The sequence below is a fragment of the Arvicanthis niloticus genome, chromosome 26 (genome assembly GCF_011762505.2).
Source record: "Arvicanthis niloticus isolate mArvNil1 chromosome 26, mArvNil1.pat.X, whole genome shotgun sequence".
Classification (NCBI taxonomy): Eukaryota; Metazoa; Chordata; class Mammalia; order Rodentia; family Muridae; genus Arvicanthis; species Arvicanthis niloticus.
The window spans coordinates 9671698-9692651 of NC_133434.1; the positions used below are offsets into that span (position 1 = coordinate 9671698).

General features: G+C 43.6%; 1 long non-coding RNA gene across 2 annotated transcripts in view; it reads left to right on the forward strand.

The window, feature by feature from the left end:
• LOC143439049 (uncharacterized) overlaps positions 1-20954 on the forward strand; it is a 128197-nt gene that overhangs the window by 21671 nt on the left and 85572 nt on the right. Inside the window, exon 1 of one of the 2 annotated variants that reach the window (XR_013107501.1) lies at positions 20432-20810. The exons of the other annotated variant lie outside the window; for it this stretch is intronic. This is a non-coding gene — a long non-coding RNA (uncharacterized LOC143439049). Of the gene's footprint in view, positions 1-20431; positions 20811-20954 lie in introns of those variants that run through there. 2 annotated transcript variants of the gene reach the window in all.

Consider the following 20954-nt stretch of genomic DNA (forward strand, 5'->3'; position numbering starts at 1 on the left):
TGTGTGTGTGTGTGTGTGTGCGCGCGCACGCATGCGTGTTTATGTGTGCATAAGCATGTGTGTGTGTGCATGTGCACATGTTCCCCCTCCCCCTCGCCTTCCCTACCACACACCCAGACATCAGGTGTCTTCTCAGTTACTCTCCAGTGTATCTTTTGAGATGGGATCTCCCACTGAGCCTGGAGCTCATCATTTTGGCTAGGCTGGCCCGCCATTGAGCTCTAGCGCCTCCTCTACCTCTTAACACTTGAATTACAGAAGCGTACCTCCCAGGCCACCTTTTCTGTGAATCTCAGAAATCTAAACTCAATTCCTCATACTTGCATGGCAAGTGAAGTATCTCCTTAACCCTTATTTTAGTGATGTATGCAAAAGTTTACGAGACTCCTAAAGCAGAAAGTTTCAAAAAAGGGTTCTTGGATAACACAGGAGTAAAGTGTCCTTTTGATGGAGCAACATGGTGGCTCAGGGGGACAAGTGGTTTTCCTGAGCTCTTACAGCTGTGGAAGGGTCCAAGCAATGTTGGAACCCACTCTGTCCCATTCTCTGCTCTCCTCAGGGTTGTATGCGCAGTTAATGAGTGACTGGCCATTTAGAGGTTTCACGTGATTTCCTTGTTCAAAGATTGTAACGTGACACTTACTTGTATGAAAGTCACTGCTCCTAAAGTGCTAAAATCATCTCTACCTCCTTCCTGGCAGTACAAAAGTTAAGTGACACCGTCTGGTTTGGATTATCTTCCACTCTGGATCCGTGTGACTCCAATGAATGAGATTTCACTTTGAAGAATTTAATATCACCGTGAAGACGCTCTGGTTTGTGTTATCCTAAATCCAGGAGATTGTTTCCATTGTGCTTTGGCAGGTCCATGTTCCACATGCCTGATGTCATCCTCCTCTGCTCCTTTATCACTGACACAGCCCGTGTCTGTCTAAAGAGCAGCTACTTAAGCCACTCGTGGCCGCTTAAGCTTGGAATCATAGCGCATGGATGTGGAGGCAGGAGGATTGTGAGTGGCATGGGCTGCACAAAACCCTTCCCGTTGCCCCTAAAAGCATCTCCTTGGTGTTTCCCTAGAGAGTTTAAGGCTGACCTGCAGCAGACATCTTTCATGTCTCAAAGATTTCCTGGTTGATAATTATTTTGACTGTTCTGAATGAGATCAAGAAAAGGTAAGGAGGGGGACCATGTGGAGGAGGAGGAGGAGAAGGAGACAGAGAGGGAGAAGGCAGCTTCTTTTTTCATGATGATCCTCAAGCAAAGACAGATAGGAAGGGGACAAAACAATATACATCCTGCAGAGGCACACCTCCATCAGCCTCATTCCTCCAATCAGACCCCATTTCCAAATGGGCCATTCAATGTATACATTTGCCAATTACTTCATCTACTGATGGGCTTAGGGTCTTCATCATCTGATCTCATCTCGACGGTGCCTTATCTGGGGACTCAGCCATTTGGCTGAGTGTTATATAGTAACACTCTTTCTACTAGTTTGCTTTGGAGACAAAGCTAAAGAAAGTACTGAGACATTTGCATGCTTCCCTGGATATACCTGGATGCTATTTCTCAAGGCACCCGAAGCATCCAGAGACAGTCAGGGAATACCGGTGTCCAAATCAGTAGGAGCCAACCATCAGGGCCCACTCTGCAATTACTGAGGATGATGGTGGAGGTGATTGAGTCACTGAACTCAGTTCTCATTGTCCTGGCTCCCAGTGAGTCCAAGAGAAAATGACTGAGAAGTAAGTAGAGATTTTGTTCGTGTAGACAAAGTGCAATGTGTCTCTTAGCACCTGCTGGGTGCTAAGCCTGAGGTTCTCAGGAGCCAACAGTGAAGCCATTCAAGATAGACATGCATATAGGTAAGTGCTTGAATCTTATTTCACACAGTGAATATATATATATATATATATATATATATATGATGTATGTGTATGTATATGATGTATATGTATGTATATGATGTATATGTATATATACATATATGTATATATATACATACACACGAACATACAAACATATATATATATATATATATATATATATATATATATAATGGAAAATGGGGGAGAAAAATCATTTCTGGGTTGAAGAGGACCCTTGGGAGAGCACTTGGGATTCCCCATGGCTGATCCTGCCTAGGGATCAAGGCAGGGATGCACACGCTCTATCTTTTCAGAATCTTCTTAGTGGTACAGGATTTATTATGAGTGTTTTCATCAAATTTCCCAGTGTTGGTGATGTAGGAGCATCTTCTACACGGGGAATAGAGCAGAGGGGCTCATAGTGAGCTCAGCTCATGGCCCATCACCATGCTCAGTGACCCGTGCGGCACAAAACCAGACGGGAGTAAAGAGATGAGTAGATAGATAGCTGACTGCGTGGGGCAGTCTTTTCTGGATATAGGGCTCCTTTTTCTTCTTTCTTTTCCTTTTTTTCTTTCTTTGTTTTGTTTGTTTGTTTGTTTTGTTTTTTGTTTTTTGAGACAGGGTTTCTCTGTGCAGCCCTGGCTGTCCTGGAACTCTCTAGACCAGGCTGGCCTCGAACTCCAAAATCCACCTGCCTCTGCCTCTCAAGTGCTGGGATTAAAGGAGTGCGCCACCACTGCCCGGCTTCCTTTTTTTTTTTTTTTTTTTTTCTCCTTTTTCAAAGACACCATGATCCTTCAGCTTCCCTTTCAGCAGTAGTAAAAATGTCTGCCCGGCTTTACTTTACAGTATGAACATTAAGTGTGGAGACAAAAGAACTATTTTGAACATGCCATGTACTTGGTAAGACATTAGTCCTATAAGGATATTGTCTTAATGGGAAGACCTTCCATGGAAAACCACAAGGCAAGCCAGCAGGAAAGAAGGGAGGAAGAGAAGGGGAAAGGCAGCAAATGACAACGAGCTTGGTAAGGGACATGAGGGCGGGGGTGGGGGAAATAGAAGAAACAAATCAGAATGTGATACCCATATTCAGGCTGCAGACCTCGTGCCAGGGATAGGTGTGCAGGAGAGAAACAGGGATCAAGAGGGATGCATTGGCTTAAAGGTCCGAACCAGGCTTAGCTGGACTCATGATTCAGTGCCCGTATCTGACCTTTAATGGGTTTGCTCAGCAGCTGGGGGATGCTTTTCGTCACAAAAACCCAGGCTTCACTTGCTTTCAGCTCACTGTCCCTGTTTTCCTTATATTTCTAGACACAGAGTGGAATGCTGTTGATAGGGCCTTGCTGGCCAGCAGCAAGAGGGTACCAAATGGTGCACTCCAGGCTAAGCCCAGGTATACAAATTATCTATCACTTAGTGTTCATGCACAGATGTGTCAGTAAAACTGAAGGGACGCTGTGAGAGTCAGGAGCTCAATTGCTGGGTTGGAGTGTGTGGGGAACAGAACCAGGGGCTGTGGAGTGGTACGACAATCCTCAAAGGTTCATCATGTGCCCAGGGACACAGAGAAGGACTCAAGGGTGAGGCGGAAGAGTTCCGTGGTCTTAGTGCAGAGTTGTTTCCAGGAGTACAGAGAAGAGTAAAGGAGCATACAGTAGGAGACAGGATGAGAAGGAGCCTGACTGAGTTCTCATCCACTCATCAAGACCCACCATCCTTTGTAGCTGTACGAAGGAAAGGACAAAGAGTTCCTGAGGTTCCCGACAGGCCAGAGCACTTTTATTAAACAAACACCATCTTGTTTAGCGTAGCGAGTATTGAATTATAATAATTATAATAGTTAATCAACTTATTGGCTACTGTGCGCTAAAATGTTTTCACATTACTTCTTCCTAACACAGCCTTGAAAATAGGTGTTTCCCACTCATTTTTATAAACAAAACAAAACAAAACAAAACAAAACAAAACAAAACAAAGAAACTGGCTTATAAAGCCTCCAGACTGATTTCTGTGGTGGTTACACTAGCTTCTTCTCTCACCAGCAGCAGGTCAGGGCTCTTCTTTCCCACAGCCTCAGGAGACTGACCATCCTTTGTGTTCCCCGGTCTGTGGTTGGCAAAGTTTCTCCCATTGTGTTTATTCAGAACCTAGACTCTTATTTATCAGTCATATCTGGCATCATGAGTGGCGTTTAAATGACACTCCTCCATGTTCTTATACTTACACACACACACACACACACACACACACACACACACACACACACACACACACACACCACACACACACACACACACACACACACACACACACACACACACACCACACACACACACACAGCTTCATTAAAGACACACCTAATCTACCAGGATATTCTTGGCACCCTAAACTGCCTAAAGCCAAACTTGGCACCTAATATGAGAAGGAAAAAAAAATACAGTTTATGTCTTAATGTGTTTACATCTTGGTGTGCAGCTGCACCAGACAGCTATTATCACTGTAAAAATAGAAGCAAAAAATCATACGCGGTTTGGTGAAATGGCCAAAGTTGGTATGTCAACAGTTCTTAATGAACAGCAGTGAATCCGAGGACGCCTACTGGACACAGAAGCAGAGATGTCATTTCTCAGTAGTGAGGTGTCACTTTGTTTCATTTTATTTGAAACGTTGTTTATTTTAAGGTGGGAAAAACTCAACTCAGAAAATTAGCTTTGTCACTTACCTAAAAACATCAGTAGGGTCAGGTTTCTACCCATGTTTGTTTACTCCAGCATCTTTTATTAATATTATGTTTTATTTTACTTTTTCTAATATAGCTTATACTGTTACTTAAAAATTATTCTTTGAGAATTTCATACGTGCACGCAATGAATATTTGATCGTATATAACTCCTCCAAATGTCCCCTGAATCTCTCTCTACATATCTGGCTCTTAACTTTTCTTCTTGTAACTCTTCTCCTCCCTCCATCTCCCGCCAGCTCCTTACTCCTCCTCTTCTGCAAAGTTAAATTAGAAGGTGCTTCCCCGACATGAGTAGGCACGAGGTTTTCTGCTGAAGCAGGGGCAACTTCCTGTATTCACAACCACTTTCTCAAAGAAGAATTAGCCTTTCTCCCTCTGTAGCTACCAACTGCCAATTATTCCTCAGTTAAGGGTTGGTCCCTGTAGCTTTGCCCTCACACAAGCTGGAATTTTGAGTGGCTTGATCTTCTACAGATCTTGTGGTAGCAAGCCAGCTGTGTGAGTTTATGAATGCAGTGGCTGTGCTGTGCCCAAAGACAGGGCCCTTTTTCTCCCTCTGGCTCTTACATCCCTTTTCCTCTTCTTGATTCTTATGAAGCTCAGTTTCCTGGATAAATTTGCTTTTCTTTTACTTGGTAAAAACAGATGTAATGATTTGAAGCATCTATAAGGAGCGATATCAGAAGCATCCCCCAATGGTGCTGCTGAAGATTGAACTCTAGACCTTGAATATGCTAGACTGTGAATGTTCTGCCACTTCGAAATATCCCCAGCCTATCAGGAGCATGTTTTGAGCATCAGGTCAACTTTCAACTTGTGACCCACCTGCTACTATCTCTTCTGCATAGGCTACCAGTCTGCATCACCAGGATACATAGGTCAGCTTTAGAATGTTCGAGTGTTCTTTGGATTGAATGCTCAGATTTATCAGCCCCATGGGCTCTGAATTCCATCCTCTCTACAAGATGGAGGAACCAATAATATGCTATTGACTCAGCAGACTTGAGCTGTGGTCTGCAGATTATTTACACAGCTTTTTAGACATCACTCTCTAATTATAGTTAAGGAGTGCTCACTTAAGTCTGTTTAATTCAGGTCTGTGAGATAGACCTTCCTTTGGCAAAATTTGTATTTTTGTCAATTTTCACTCAACCACAGAGCGTCAGTGAAACTGGTAGTTTCCATTTTGTCTATAATTGTTGGGCCTACCGTGTTAAGTCTCTGTGTTTTCAAAGGTTTATCTCTTCATAATCCAGAAAAAAAGGGGACAGCAGCTCACCTGGGTCTGAGTTCAATTCTTTATCTATGAAGTACGTATGATGTTAGCAGGCTATGTGCATAGCATGTGTAATGGGGAGTCTGTCAGATGATCCAGCTGAACTGATCATCAGCTGGCTGTTGGGATGTCCTGCTTCAGTTACCACACATTCCTGATTTAGGAAGTTCCGTCTTGAAGAGAAATGCTTATCTAGTGTATTATGTGTGTTTTAAGGTCATGTGGAGGAGAATAAAAGGAAAGTTTCTCCTGGGGAAAAAGTGAACTGCTTGTGTCAAGTCTGTCTATGCCCACCCCCAGCCCCTGTACACTCTCTTTGCCTGTTACTGTAGACACCTGGGCTGCACATTGGGGCAGGCATGCAGTGTTATAAGTGGTAAGAGTAGTACAGTGTCTGTCTCAGCCTGCTTGTAGGTAAAGAGTAAGTCAGAGGTGGGAGAGAAATAAGCAATGTGCCAGGTACTTGATAATTTTTCAACTGAATAATGAAACCCAACTGAATAATGAAAAAAAGTATGGCCGGTTTGGTGTGCATAGTGGGTAAGAAAGAATCTAAGTACCAGGGGAGTTTGAGAAAGTCACCCTTGGGCTGTTTTGTTTGGAGAATTGGTATTGCCTAGACAAAACATCAGAGGACTGGTGGCTCACCCCTGTAATGCCAGCATTTGGGAGACAGAGGCAGACTGAAGTTTATGGCTAGCCTGGGTTGCATAGTGAGGCCCTGCTCCAAAACAAAACAAAACAAAACACAATAAAAAGGTCAGAGAAAAGGAGGTCATTGGAAATAGAAGAACCAATGCACAGAAAGGAAGGAATTGTGGGAAAAGATGGCATGTTCAGGGAATGCTAATATCTCTAAACAGTTGGAACCCTGACAGAGTCCAAGCCTTTGGCAGAAGTTGAGCCTGAGATGTGTGCAGGAGTAGACTAAAGGGGTCTGTATGCTTTTCTAAAGGAATGGGTATTTATTTTGAAAGTGAGAAATAAATACTACATGGTTTTAAACAGCAAAAGTAACATGTTTCTTTTTAAGAGAACACTCTTGTTTATGTGGAGAAGTACTGAAGAGTGCATCGGAATACTACAGAACTGAAACACTAAAGGAGGTCTGATATGCCATGACCATCTAGACAAGAGTAACAGAGGCTATGCAGAGACTGCAATACAGGTATAGGGAAAGCAAGGTGGGCTGGTGAGGCACATTTGAGAGACTAGTTGTTGGGGATGGAGTGTTACTTAGGTGAAGGAATTAGGGTGACTCTTGGGTTTCTAGCTTTCTAATTCTGTGGACAGTCAAGTAGGGCTGAATTGTGTGTGTGTGTGTGTGTGTGTGTGTGTGTGTGTGTGTGTGTGTGTAGAATCAACATCAGTGCTAAAGTCTTTCATTCAGCCATGTTGTTTCTCAGTTTCTCCCAGAAACTAGGAGGAGTCCAGGAAGTGTTAAGAAGTATTTTCCTTGGGGGGTTTTGGAGACATATGTAGGATGACAAAAATGAACATGAAAGAAAAAGACTAGTGGAGTGGACAAGGGTTGAAGCTTCGGCTATGGAAACCGTTGGCAGTGGCCCAGAAAAGTGGGCACAGGAAGTCATTTGGTTTTTTACCTGTGTCTTCGGGATCCAGTGGACTTGACTCTGAATGGTAATGGACAAAAGAAACCCTGGAAGTCATTGTTCTAGGCACCTTTCTGGCGGCATACTTCTCTTACAGGCGACCCTGGAGTAAGTAGGGAGTGATTTGATAGCTCCTGGTGGTGTGGGTTTCTTCTCTTTCCGTATCTCTGCCACACTCCCACTCCCCTGCAACTGAATCAAATAAAATCAGGGGAGGTCAAAGGGATCTCCTGGGATATGTGCTAAAAGACCTCTGGTTTGTTAATTCAAGGATTTGGTGAGTTATTGTTATTTTGGGCTTGTGTTACTATTCCCAGAGGCAGCGGTGATGGTGGTGAATTGGTGATCTTAATTCTAGTCAGTGTACTCCTTTATGTGAAATATGTTATTGTACTTATTTTATTAGAATCCCTTCCCAAGGTTTGGTTTTGTTTTTTTTTTCCTCCAGAAAGGCTCTCCAGAGTAAAGCAGTCTGTTTCTCGGAAGAACTTTTCTTTCAGTTCAGAATTTTATCGTCAATTCTTATGCTAAGAGGGGTCAGGAGATGGGGCATTTCTCACATTACTCTTGAAGCTACTCATGAGTAATGGCGTATACCACATCCATTGTCTGCCTCTAGAACATGAAACATAAACATATAAGCAGGGAAATTCAAGATCATTTGTAGCCCGCAGAGCGAGTTAAAGCAGAGTTGGTATGAAGAGGAAAATTGAAGGTTGACCAGATGGATGGTCATGCTGGGCGTAATGCTTAAGGATGATAATGGATCAATATATAGAGATCGAGCCTGTTTCCCCGGTTTAAAAAGCAAACAACAATAGTAAGATATTCCTAAATCTTCCCAGTGAATTTGAAAGCATCTCCACTAATGAATAAGAAAGCTAAAATTAATCAGGGGGTCGTTATTCCTAGCTGAATGCAAAACCCACTGTGATGCTCACGGCAGTTTTCCCTGCCCCTTCCCACGCTTCCTGTGATTTATGCTGCCAGTTGCGCTGTCGAGAGGAAATCTGTGTCTCTAGATACCTTTTCCCTTCAGTTGTGAATTGATTTCCCCAAGCTCCAACTGGGACTATAGATTTGAGGGGGGCTGGGCAGACTGAGAAAAGCACAAAGATGTCCAAAGTCTTTGAAAACAAGACAAAACAAAACACCTTAAAACAAACGCAAAGGACCCCAAAGTGGTATCCTAGTAGAACCTGTTTTCGGAAAGGCAGTGGTCATTGCTTTTGTTCTTGCTGCAAGTGGATGATATGCATAAAATAACGCTTTCTTATAACTTTACAGTTTGGCATCTGCCTATTAAGAGCTTGGCGGAGACGCTCAAGGAAGGAGCTGCTTTGAAAATAGGGAACATGGCTGGGCTTCCATGCCGTGCCAGCTGAGTCATTTTTGAAATGAGCAAAGGAAACAAAGGCCACACCAACTGAGGAGGTCATGGAGTGTGACAGGGGTCTGCAAGAGGGCATGCCATGCCGCCGAAGTGGAGAAAACCAAGCCTTTTGTGTCGGGACGAGTCCAGGGAATGATGGATGCTTCCTGTGCAGGGGCCCAGACCTTCCTGAGCGTTCGCCTGGCCACTGCCAGACTGAGTAAGAGGACAGGCTTGGGGGCGTCTCGCTTTTTGTTTCAATGCCTGCTGAGGCAATGACATCAGATTTAATGGACTATTGGTGCCTCCGGAGAGTTAAGTTTTATGCTTCTGTATGTTTTTTTATTTTATGTTATTAAAGCTTGTTAGAAGTAAATAGAAAGGTGCCCTTTAATCCTAGCTGGGAATACAGACAACAGAGCTTCCAAATAAGACTAACAAAAAGGCTACACAAATCTACTTCATGTCTTCAGTGTTCTGAAAAGATTGTCTCATTCTGTCCTCCAGTAAGACAGAAGAAAGTAGTGCAGCAGTGAGTGCTGGACACAGTCTCTCTCTCCTCTCACTTTACCTCCCTCCCTCCCTTCCTCCTTCCCTCCCTTCTCTTCCTTCTTCCCTCCCTCTCTTCCTCCTTCCCTCCCTCCCTCTCTTTTTCCTTCCCCCCTCTTCTTTCTTTCCTTCCTCTCTTCCTCTCTTCCTCCCTTCTTCCCCCTCTTCCTCCTTCCCCCCTCTTTTCTTTCCTTCCTTCCTTCCTTCCTTCCTTCCTTCCTTCCCTCCCTCCCTCCCTCCCTCCCTCCCTCCCTCCCTCCTTCCTTCCTTCCTTCCTTCCTTCCTTCCTTCCTTCCTTCCTGACAAGCTCTCCTCTCCACTCTTGCATAGCAATCCAACATCTGAGGCACCAAACCAATGACTGCACTTTGCTGGCACTGAAGAATATACTTTGATCTGGTGGGCGAGTCACCTTCCAAAAGAGTTGAGGGGTCTGGTGGGTGTGGAGCCTAATTCTTTCAAAGAGACAATTTTGGAGAGGGTTCTGCCATGATCTTTCTGGGTTGAGATGGTGATAAATCAGAATGTAGAGAGTCAGAATTAGAAATGGAAGGGGCTTTTAAAGGTACCTCTAACCCATCCTATACCACTATCTGCAGGGTGTCCTTCAATTACCCTAGACAGATAAAGACTTCAGATGGAGGACTCCAAGCCCTCTGATGAAAAAGAACTAATATACAGGATTAAAAGCGGTCCTATGGATGTCTCTTAGTCAGGGATGGTTCAATTTTGTAACATGCAGAGAACATCCTTTCCTTTTCATCTCTTTCGGACTTACTGAAATCCTACCAATATGCAGATTAATTAAAACCCTTCATTTATCCCATAGGCATTGATATGTTAAGTGCGTTGTGTGAGCACAATGTAAGCCAAGCACTGGGGAATACAAAGGAAGGAAAGGAACACACTTAGTCTTTGAGAAGTCTATCATCTTATTGAATGAGCAAGGAAATAATTCACTGGTGACTCGAGAACAATGCGTCCTGGGTACTGTGGACGTGTGATGCTGCAGGGGAGGTGATGTGCTCTGGGATACTGGGATGTCTCATGGAACTTAGCCAGTCTTGAGTCGGCTCTTGAGGAATGTGTTGGATTTAGAGTGGTAGAAAGAAAAGAATTTTGGGGGGGGCTGGGGGTATCTTCACTATGTGTAGGTAATGTATGAATTTTAGGTTTTGTTCACTCACGTCCCCAGAGGCTCCCCTCTTCCAAATACTAAGAACCATATTCCTCTACCTTTTTACCCATAAGCTCCATCCTTTCCCACCTCTTGCAACCACCACTGCTTCAGATGGTCATCTTGACTGGACTCTGTTCTGCCATCCTCCAAACAGTATCCTTTCTAAGAGACACATAGTGGGTGCTGTGGGAGGTATTAGCCATGAGGAAGGATATCAACTGCTCATTTTGCCTTCCCTCATTTTGCTGAGCAGATTGAGACCAATGCTTAACCTCACCCTTGTCTCCATGGTGATGAGCTGGTGGGCTTTGGTACCCAGCACAGAGAGCATCTTCTGGAGGGAAGTCTTGGCTGTTTCCTCCAAACATATTCAAGAAGAGTTTATAGTCAAAGCTGGCGTTTCTTCTTGAATATTGTCTGCCTGTCTCTTTAAACTCCCTCACAGTCTTTTGTCACAGACACATCAGCCAGACCTGCTCCCTTGATGATAGTCACACCCCAACTTGTGAGTCTTTCTTTACCAATGTGGTTATATAACTGTTTGACTCTCCCTCTTGAATGTGAGCTGTGTTAGCCAAGAACCTAATTAGTTGGGAGCAGACAATGAATCTAGATATCAAAAGAAAAAGTGCAGGGATGAAAGAATATCAAAATAAAATCAGGGTCAGAGGAAAAGGACATCTTGTATTTTCGTCACGGATCAAATTTCTGAAATCCCCTCAGTTTCAGGGAGAGAGGGAGAAGGGGGAAGGGGAGAAGGAAGGAGAGGAGGAGGATGGGGAAGGGGGAGAGGGAGAGGGAAAGGGGAGGGAGAAAAACAAGAAAGCAAGGGCACAAATGTCTCTTAGTCAGGGATGGTTCAATTTTGTAACATGCAGAGAACATCCTTTCCTTTTCATCTCTTTCGGACTTACTGAAATCCTACCAATATGCAGATTAATTAAAACCCTTCATTTATCCCATAGGCATTGATATGTTAAGTGCGAATAGAAGGGGTGAGAATAGAGAATCTCCTCTGTCACCTTTCTGAGGAAAGGCATCTGTGCTCTTTGAGGGAACCAAGAGCACCTTGGAACTGTCTACCTGGTTGTATCCGAGGCGTGAACTGTCTGTGATTCCACAGGGGATGTCTCCAGCATTGCACAGGAGCTTGTGCTGTTGCACTGTGGGTTTCCAACAGGGAGAGGAGATCGGTTCGGAAAGGCAACTTCAGTTACAATACATAATGCAGGAGAGAATTCCTCCTTGTTTCGTGTTTTCAGTTTTTCACTGACTTTGTGCATGGGTGTGTGTGGACAATTGTGTGTTTTGTGCACATGCGTGTGCCTGCTATGCCTTGGTGAATGTAGGTACATGTGCGTATGTGTACTCACGTATGCAGAGGCTGGAGGTTAATGTCACATTCCTTTCTCAGTCTCTTACTGTACCTGAAGCTCACTGATCCCAGATAGCCTGGCTGTCTAGCAAGAGCTCCAAGATCTGCCTGTATCCCCTTTTCCAGTGCTGGGATTGGAGGCATGTATTTCTGTGCCTTACAAAAAGTTTATGCTGGCACTATGGATCGAAACTCAGGTCTTCCTGCCTGTGCAACAAGCACGTGACTGACCGAGTCATCTCCCCAGCATCTCTTACAGACTTTTGACCTAAAGATTTTAGTTTGATGTTTTAGGCACTAAAATGAGAACAATAACACAACCAGCTTCTCCAAAGATGGGTCCTGCTCCCATCAAATGGAGGTATTCCATTTGATGTTCCTGGCAGTTTTGTGCAATAGTTATCACTGTATCAACATTTAATAGAGAATAAAGCAATAAGATTAACAAATGGAAGACCTGAGATCTGAGCCTCAGGTTTAGGCTCTCTGCTCTGTCTTCTAGTCCAGGGAGATATTGCTTGAGTCTTACTAATATCCCAGGTTCTCTACATAGTCCATAATCATCTAAGTTACTGCAGTGACCCTATGAGGTGAATGCAATCACTATACCCACATTATAGAGCACAGAGGTATTGCTAGATTCAAGCATCCACCAGCTTGCTCCAATTGCTGCTAGCCACTCTCCACCATCCCCTATATGTTCCCATCACACCGGTGGGACAGTGCCGGGTGGTAGCATTGTTGCAGCCTACTTTCCCTGCTTGTGTGCTTACAGGGAATTGGTGGTTTCAGTTTTGATTCTTTCTGTTTGAACTGGTTCCTGCCACTGCAAAGGGAGAGAGTGCATTCTTCTCTGTCTAGCTTCAACCTAAATTCCACTTTTGTGCCATTGAAGAATAAGGGTATTTCCAACTGGCCAAGACAACCCATTCCCATGACAACCAGCGCTCCATGCATTAGGGAAATAGAACTTGAAACTGCTTCTGCAAATTAGATGCCCAACTGTGTTCTTGCTCCTCGGTCTTGACCTGGCCTGTTGACACATACTGTCTACATGCCAGGCAGAAGAGGGGACCCAAGTTCCACTCCTCTCTCTCCATATTTTCAGCCTTCCTCCTTATGGGGTGCTTCAGACGTTGTTGTCCATTCTGTAGAGATTAGCTCAAGTGGGGCCCGATCTTTTCAAACTCAAATTTCTAAGTGCTCTTGTCAGTATTTGAGCCTTACAAGGTCTTTGGCTTAGCTCTTGTGACTCTTGACTTTCCTGGTTTCCCTTGAGAAGCATTGTTTAGTCTTAAGCTCAACCCCTCTGAATTCAATTTTAGACCCTTTTCTAGCCTGGTCAATCCTGTACAAATTTCTTCCTCAGTCTGATCACACCTGAAATCCTTAAAACCGCTCCACCAACCTTAGAAACCGGAAATGCTTGCCTCTGGCTTTGATCACAGAAACTTTCAGTCTTAGTGATATTGAAAAGCGGAAAATGTCTTCAAGCTTTTTTTCCCCCCCTTACAGAGAAGTTAAATATGGAATCTGATTGGAGTATGTGGGACTCATGTAGGTTTGAGACATGCATGACACTATTGTATTTGCAGTAATTAATGTGGATGGGGAAATGTGTTCGTGGGCCTGGGGAGAGGGCTCAGATACCTATGGCAACTGTGACACTAGAGCCTCCCCAGCTCACAGACAGGGAGACTGTGTTTCATGCTCACATCTGTAACACCAGGGTCGTGGGAGTGGGATGGATTCAGACAGATCCCGAGAGCTCACTGGCCAGCTAGTTGGTGAGCTCTGAGCACACTGGGAGATGGTATCAAGAAATAAGGTGGAAATCCATCAAGAAAGGCACCTTGTATCAACCTCTGTCCTCCGCACACACACAGGAACCCACACATATACAGTCCCACATTTACATGTGTATGCATACCACATACACACAACCTTTAAGAAGAAAAAATGTGTTTGTGACGATTGTCAGAGACTACAGACAAAATATATACATTATTTATATATATTCTATATCAAGAAGAAGGACAATACTTATGCACCATAGACAACAGAAAAAGGAATGAGTAAGTTGTGAAGTCAGAAGAAAGGCTCCCTGACACTTGAAATGCCAGTCAGGGCACTCTCATTTACCACTCACCAGTGCTAATAAGTTCCAGAAATTAAAATAAACATAACTCAAGACCAGTGACACTGCAGAGAATGGAACTCCCATCCAGTAGCTACATAGAGAGACCACGCTTTCTAGAATGCTTTATTTAGTAAACACATACATGCACACGTGCACCCAAAGATACAGGCAAACATGCACACAGAGACACACATATATAGACACAGGCAGAGACACACAGACACATGCACACACAGATACATGTATACACACATGCATAGTCACACACAAACACACAGACACAGGCACACACACAGACACAGGTACATACACAGACACATGCACACACACAGACACATACATACAGACACAGGCAGAGACACACAGACAGATGCACATACAGATACATGTACAGACACATGCATAGTCACAGACAAACACACACAGACATATACAGACACATGTACACACACAGATGCACACACACAAACATACACACACACACACAGAGACACATACACACAGACACAGACACAGACACACACATGCTGTGAGTATTTTGATTTAATAAACCCAGTTCTAATCTCTATGAAAGATGCCAGGTGCTTCTTTAAAAATATTAATAAATATAAGATAAAAATATTATCTTATATATAATCTAAAATTTGGAAGCAGCTTAAATGTCCAGTATTGGTACAGCAACTAAATAAGTTATATTTATCAAATAGAATGTTCTATAGTTTTTTAATGTGTATTTGAACTTTGCTTATCAGGTGACAGGGTACGAAAAACACTGTAGCTATTGTGATACATACATTATAAAAATGTATATAGCTATGTGAATTGTCTTAGTTAGGGTTTCTATTGCTTCAAGGAAACACCACAACCAAAAGAGCAAGTTGGGTAGAAAAGGGTTCATTGAGCTTATAATTTCACATCACTGGTCAACATTGAAGGAAGAAAGGACAGGAACTTAAACAGGGCAGGATCCTGGGAGATCCTCTGTGGAGACAGAGACCATAGAGGGGTGCTGCTCACTGGTTTGCTCACATGGCTTGCTCAGACCGCTTTCTTATAGAACCCAGGACCACTAGCCCAAGGGTGACATCATCCACAATGCCACAATGGACTAGGCCCTCCCTCATCAATTACTAATTAAGAAAATGCCTTATATCTGGATCTTAAGGAGGCCTTTTCTTAGTGGTGGTGACCTGCTTTCAGATGACTCTAGCTTGTATCAAGTTGACAAAACAACAACAACAACAACAGCAACAACAACCAAAACTACCCAGTACATGGGTAAACATCTGTACATGTAGAGGGTGAGGAGGAGATTGATCAACCATGTGGCCACCTACAGTTATTAAAGATGATCCGAATTGTCATTTATGTGACTTTTGTAACTTTTCCTCTAATTTTTGGTAATAAATCTGTGTTATAAAAGTAATTGACATTACTAAAGTGTGAACACCTGTGTTACTTGAATTATTACCAAATTTTCTTCTTCAGTTTCCCTAAAGTATTGGTGTAGAGAGGAGAAGGGCAGTACCTTCATTCTAGTCGTGGTGTCTGGGCTACTGTGAGCTGTTGGTATTGAAAGGCACACTGAATATATCTCCAATATCTGGGCGATGAGTCCTAGAGGGCTCAAAAGGCTACAGGCCCTGTAAACAATTTCTAGATGCTTCACTCTAGGGTGTTTTATTTTGTTTTGTTTTTGAGACAAGGCTTGTTATATAGTCTAGAGTATTCTGGAACTTTCTATGTAGTCAGGCTGACCTTGGTTGTGCTGCAATCCTCTCGACTGCCTTGGAGTGCTAGAATTACAAGTGTGAGCTATTCTACCTGGCTATTCATAGACAGAAATTAGAAGAATACTTATCATGAAACTAGATATAAATACTATTGAGATGTGTTCCCCTGGCAATCTCGCTACTGTCTTAAAAACTATTTTTTAACAGAAAAAAAGAAATTCTGATTTCAATTCTAGTTTTCCCAGCAGAACTTCTGCTTCCTGTGTTGAGATCGGGCCTTGAAGCTTTCTTGGGGTAGGGACTTATTCTGTGGCAGAGCTGTACTCCCTGCGTGAACGAGTGGCAGAGTTGTGCTCCCTCTGTGAATGAATGAAGTCTCACTGTCCCTTACCCCCTGTTGGTTTCGAACTGTAACTTTCCTCAGAGGATAAGCTTTTACTCTCACAGATTGTCCGTTAGGCATTTGGTCCTATTTTGTTCTGAAGTTCAGCTGACAGAGATCCAAGAATCTAAAAGCAATGGGGATTCTGGTATCTATTTGTCCAGGTATGACTGTTGTGAACTGGTTTTGTGTCCTAGAGCAAGTCATTTAACCACTCTGTGCATCAGTTCTTCCTCTGCCAAACACTGGTGGTAACTGTCATATAAGGCTTGAGGGTGCGGCGAGGATTAAACGGGTTTTATATTTTTATTTTTAAATTTTTGTTTTGTTTTGTTTTTTGAGACAGAATTTCTTTGTGTAGTCCTGGCTGTCTTGGAACTCACTCTGTAGACTAGGCTGGCCTCGAACTCAGAAATCCGCCTGCCTCTGCCTCCCAAGTGCAGTGAAGGCGTGCAGTGAAGGCGTGCAGTGAAGGCGTGCAGTGAAGGCGTGCAGTGAAGGCGTGCAGTGAAGGCGTGCAGTGAAGGCGTGCAATGAAACTCTTTACATTCTCTAGATTATCTGGCACAGAATGGGTGTTCTTCAAATTGCAACTGCATCACTTTCTTTCCTAAAGACTGTAGATGTATTCTTGTTTACCATACCTACAGAAATAGGTTGTTTGTGGTTTCTACACATATCCAAATAGTCTATCAGCCATATCAAGCTGATTAACTTGATATCTTTTAAAAAATGTTTATTTTAATTTAAAATGATTTCTGTCTGTGGGTATATGTGTACAAGTACAGACGCCGGCAGAGATGAGAGGCCTCTGATCCTACTGAAGCTGGAGTTATATAGGTCATCAGTAGCTACTTAATGTGGGCACTGGGAATTGAACTGGGGTCTCCTGCAAGAGAAGTGCATGCTCTTTAACTGCTGAACCATCTCTGTGGCCCCTGAGCTTGATATCTTAATAAAGCTTGACATTCTGTAGCAATGCTTTGAAGCGCTCACATCATTAGTTAAGGATTATCATGACTAAGTAACAAAAAGAATAGTTTGAAATCTGCCTGTAATCCAAGAATGCAGGAGGTAGAGACAAGCCTGGGTAGCTGGCTAGCTTGACTACCCAAATCAGTGAGCTCAAGGGTCCAGAGGAGACCCTACCTCCTTATAGAAGGTGGAGAGTCATCTAGAAAGATACCCAATGTCAACCTTGCTCCTCCATCCCCACTCATGTGAACATGCACTGATAGGAACATATGCATCCATACATGTGAACACATACATCCCATATGAATACATATGCAAATGAGAAGAAAGCACACTTTTCATACTCCAGATGTCTAACCTGGCTTCCTGGAAAACCTTGTCAGGAAACTCGTCCCATTTCCCCCACTTAACAATTCATCGCTAGAGTCGTCTCCCGATTTAGAATTTGTCTTCTTTAGACTCTAAGATTTTAAGCTGCAAAGGAGTCTTCCCTCCATAAACCACACAAGTAACTTATGTCAACTATTTACTGAGAGATGAGAAACATATTAACTGAGTAGCTCTAGTCCCCTGGGGAACGTAGGCAATAGTTTAAGGCACTTTGTTATATTTCTTGCAATCTGATCTTAGTGCTTTAAGGTTTCAGTATGTTCTACCTTCAGGAGATGTCAGGACACTAAGATTGGGACCACTGGGAAAGTGATTTAGCAGTTACATCCTTCCCAGTAGAAATGGCTGCTGTGGTTTTACAGCTTTGAAATATGCCACTAGACCTGGGTCACAGCATCCACCCCTTATGCAAATATTTCCCACTGAATATCATGCTCCATTTTAAAAAGTGTACCCGGTTGTGTCAAAAAGAATAAGATCAGTTATGGGGGTGGGAACAGTTTATAAACTTTTCTATGCATGTTATCTCGTCTAATACTTAAAGTTAGACTACATTGCCCTCCCCTTTTAAAAGGTATCTCATTTTTTAATAATTAAATACAACTACATCCATTTTTCCTTCCTTTGTCTCTCTTCAACTCCTGTCATAGGGCCCTCAGTCCCTCTCAAATCCATACCCTCTTTTTCTTAATTGTATTTATTACCAGTGTGTGCACTCGTGCATAAATACAAAACAATCTAAATAAATAAATAAATCTAAATAAATAAATCTAAATAAATAAATCTAAATAAATAAATCTAAATAAATACAAAACGCATAAATACAAAACAATCTACTGAGCCCATTTGGTGTTGCTTGTATGTCTATGTCTTTAGGGCTGGCTACCTGGTGTTGGGTTGACTTTTAGGGTGTTCATTCTTGTGCTTTTCATGAATTTCTTTGGAATATTCTGAATATTTTTCAAGCTCCAGAATGGCAGGACAAGGAGCACTTTAAACCAGCCCTTCTGTGCCCTGCCATAGAGAACACCCAGCTTTGCTTTCAGGCTGGTCTCTGGTGACAAAATAGGTGAGGCAGGCACAGTACTGCCCTGACGTGTCCTTCATTGTTTGGGATGATCTGGCTTGTCGTGGATCTCAGTGAACATCCTCACTAGTCTGTCACCTCTCCGAGATCAGGGCTCTGGTGGCTCAGGGCTGACTTCCTAAGCAGAGAACAATGGCTAACCCCTCCCCATCCGCCCACGCTGCAAGCAGCAACGTCAGGATTCTTTGCACCAAAATCCCGAGCAAAGACGTGGTGTTAGCGTATCACAGTGTGTTGTGATGGAAGGCTAGAGTCAGCCTTGATAAGCACAGTTTCCTGGCTCCCTGGATCCTCCCAACACTGGCTGGAAGGGGAAGCCGCAGGGTTCATTTTTGGGCCGGGGAGCTATTGCCTGGCGTGCTTCGAATCCATCTTCCTAAGTGTTTTTCCTTTCCAGTCACGTCTGACTGCTGGAGTTACTCAGCGAATTAATAGCTGCAGAAATGCAAAGCTCTTTTCTTATTACATTCTATCGATCCGATTGCAGTGTCATTAATTGAAAGACTCAGAAAGTGGTAATGGGGAGTTGAACTCTGGATTCTCCCTGCGTTTGGGACCAGATCTGTCTGAAAGGAGCCTTTTTGGTCTGACGGTGAATTATTCTTTCTTTGTCAGTTCTTGTGAGAGCTTCATTCAGGCCCCGTGAGATTTACAATGCGAAGTCTGCCCTTAAAGCAAGATGAGAACTCAGAGTGTGTGTCTGTGGGCTTGGGAGTAATCTGTTTTGGACAAGTCTCTTCCATAGATTACCTACATATGACAGAGGAGGAAAAGAGAGACAAACGCAAAACCAAACTCCCAAAGGTGGAAGGCAGACATTTTGTCCACGTCTTAAGCAGTTTTTATTCGCAATGTTGACTGTTCCCAGGTTGTTTTACCTCAGTTCCACTCTTCATTCTCAGAATATATGAAACCCGAGAGAGACTGGTAGGTAGTTAGAGATTTTGTTTATGGTTATGTTGCTATTTTGGCTGCTTAACCTCCTCCTTTCATAGATCACTCCCATAAATTCAAATTAACTTGAGAATTTTGCATACATCCGGTATGTGTGCATGCATATTTCATAGGTATGTTAATATGAAAAATTTAAGGGGGGGGGTCTTCTAAAATCTGTCAATGGGGTGAAATCTCCAGATCAGATAAGAACACACCAGACCTTGTTGCTTTGCTTCACAAAGCAGCGACCAGGTGTTTGTGTAGTGGTTTATTACATTTTAATGAGATGATTGTTTATCATTTAAAACTTTCAGGCTAGATACCCAGATTTTTCACAACACGTTTAAGTCTACCACAAAGGGTCACTCATCTCTTGTTTTTCGAGAATAGTAATACAGTTTGGTTGCATTGAAAAGTTTAGTATGGGTTATTAATAACACATGTCCAGGCTGTCCTTCTGGACAGGCCTATGCTAGAATTTTCTTCCCTAAGGTGTGTCTGAATCCTGCTAGTGCTTTGAGCCTGCAAAGGCAGGAAGTGCACACACGGCCACAGAGCATGACCCTCCTTCAAGAACACATCTTGAAAACGTTTCCACTGCGTTCTGAGCACAGGGACAATGGCTTATGGCTGGGGGTGGGGGTGCTCTCCTCCTGCCTGACCTTTGGCTTGCTGAGAGATGTGTATGGCTACCCTGGGCTCTCTCAGCTGCTTTCAGGCTGCGAGAGAAGGCGGCACCCACATTGGGAAGCAAAAGCTGTCGCAGGCTGCCTTGCCCATGACAGCGAGTCTAAAAATACATCCACCGAGATGCAGGCATATGCTCGCGCCTCGGTGTGAAGGAGCTCTCGCCTGTGTTTCTTGCTATCCCCATCTAAATGCTGGAGCGAGGAGTTAAATTATTCCAGAAGGCCCGCCAGGGTCTGATTTGCCACTGTCTGCTTCCTCGTTGCCTTTGAATGGGACCCTTGATCCGAGGCTTTCAGAGACCAGCCGGTGCTGATGGGGGTCCGTGACTTGGCGGTGGCGCCTGCTTGTTCCTTCTCTGTCTCGAGCATGGTTTTCTATCCTGCTGGGGAGGGCGAGAGCGCTGGGCAGAGGTGGCACCTGACCCGCTAGAACTCCGATGTCACTGCGGTAGCTGTCACTCCCCTCGGCAAGAGTCAAGGCGCACGCAGGACGGTGGGTCACCTCGCTGGCTATTTTGCACATTTCCTCTCTCCTCCTCAACCTTGTTAGTTGCTTTTTTTCTAATTGCCCAGGGTTTGAGGGGGCAAAACCCTCTCTATTCTTGATCTATTCTGATCTGAATCTCTCTCAGGATTT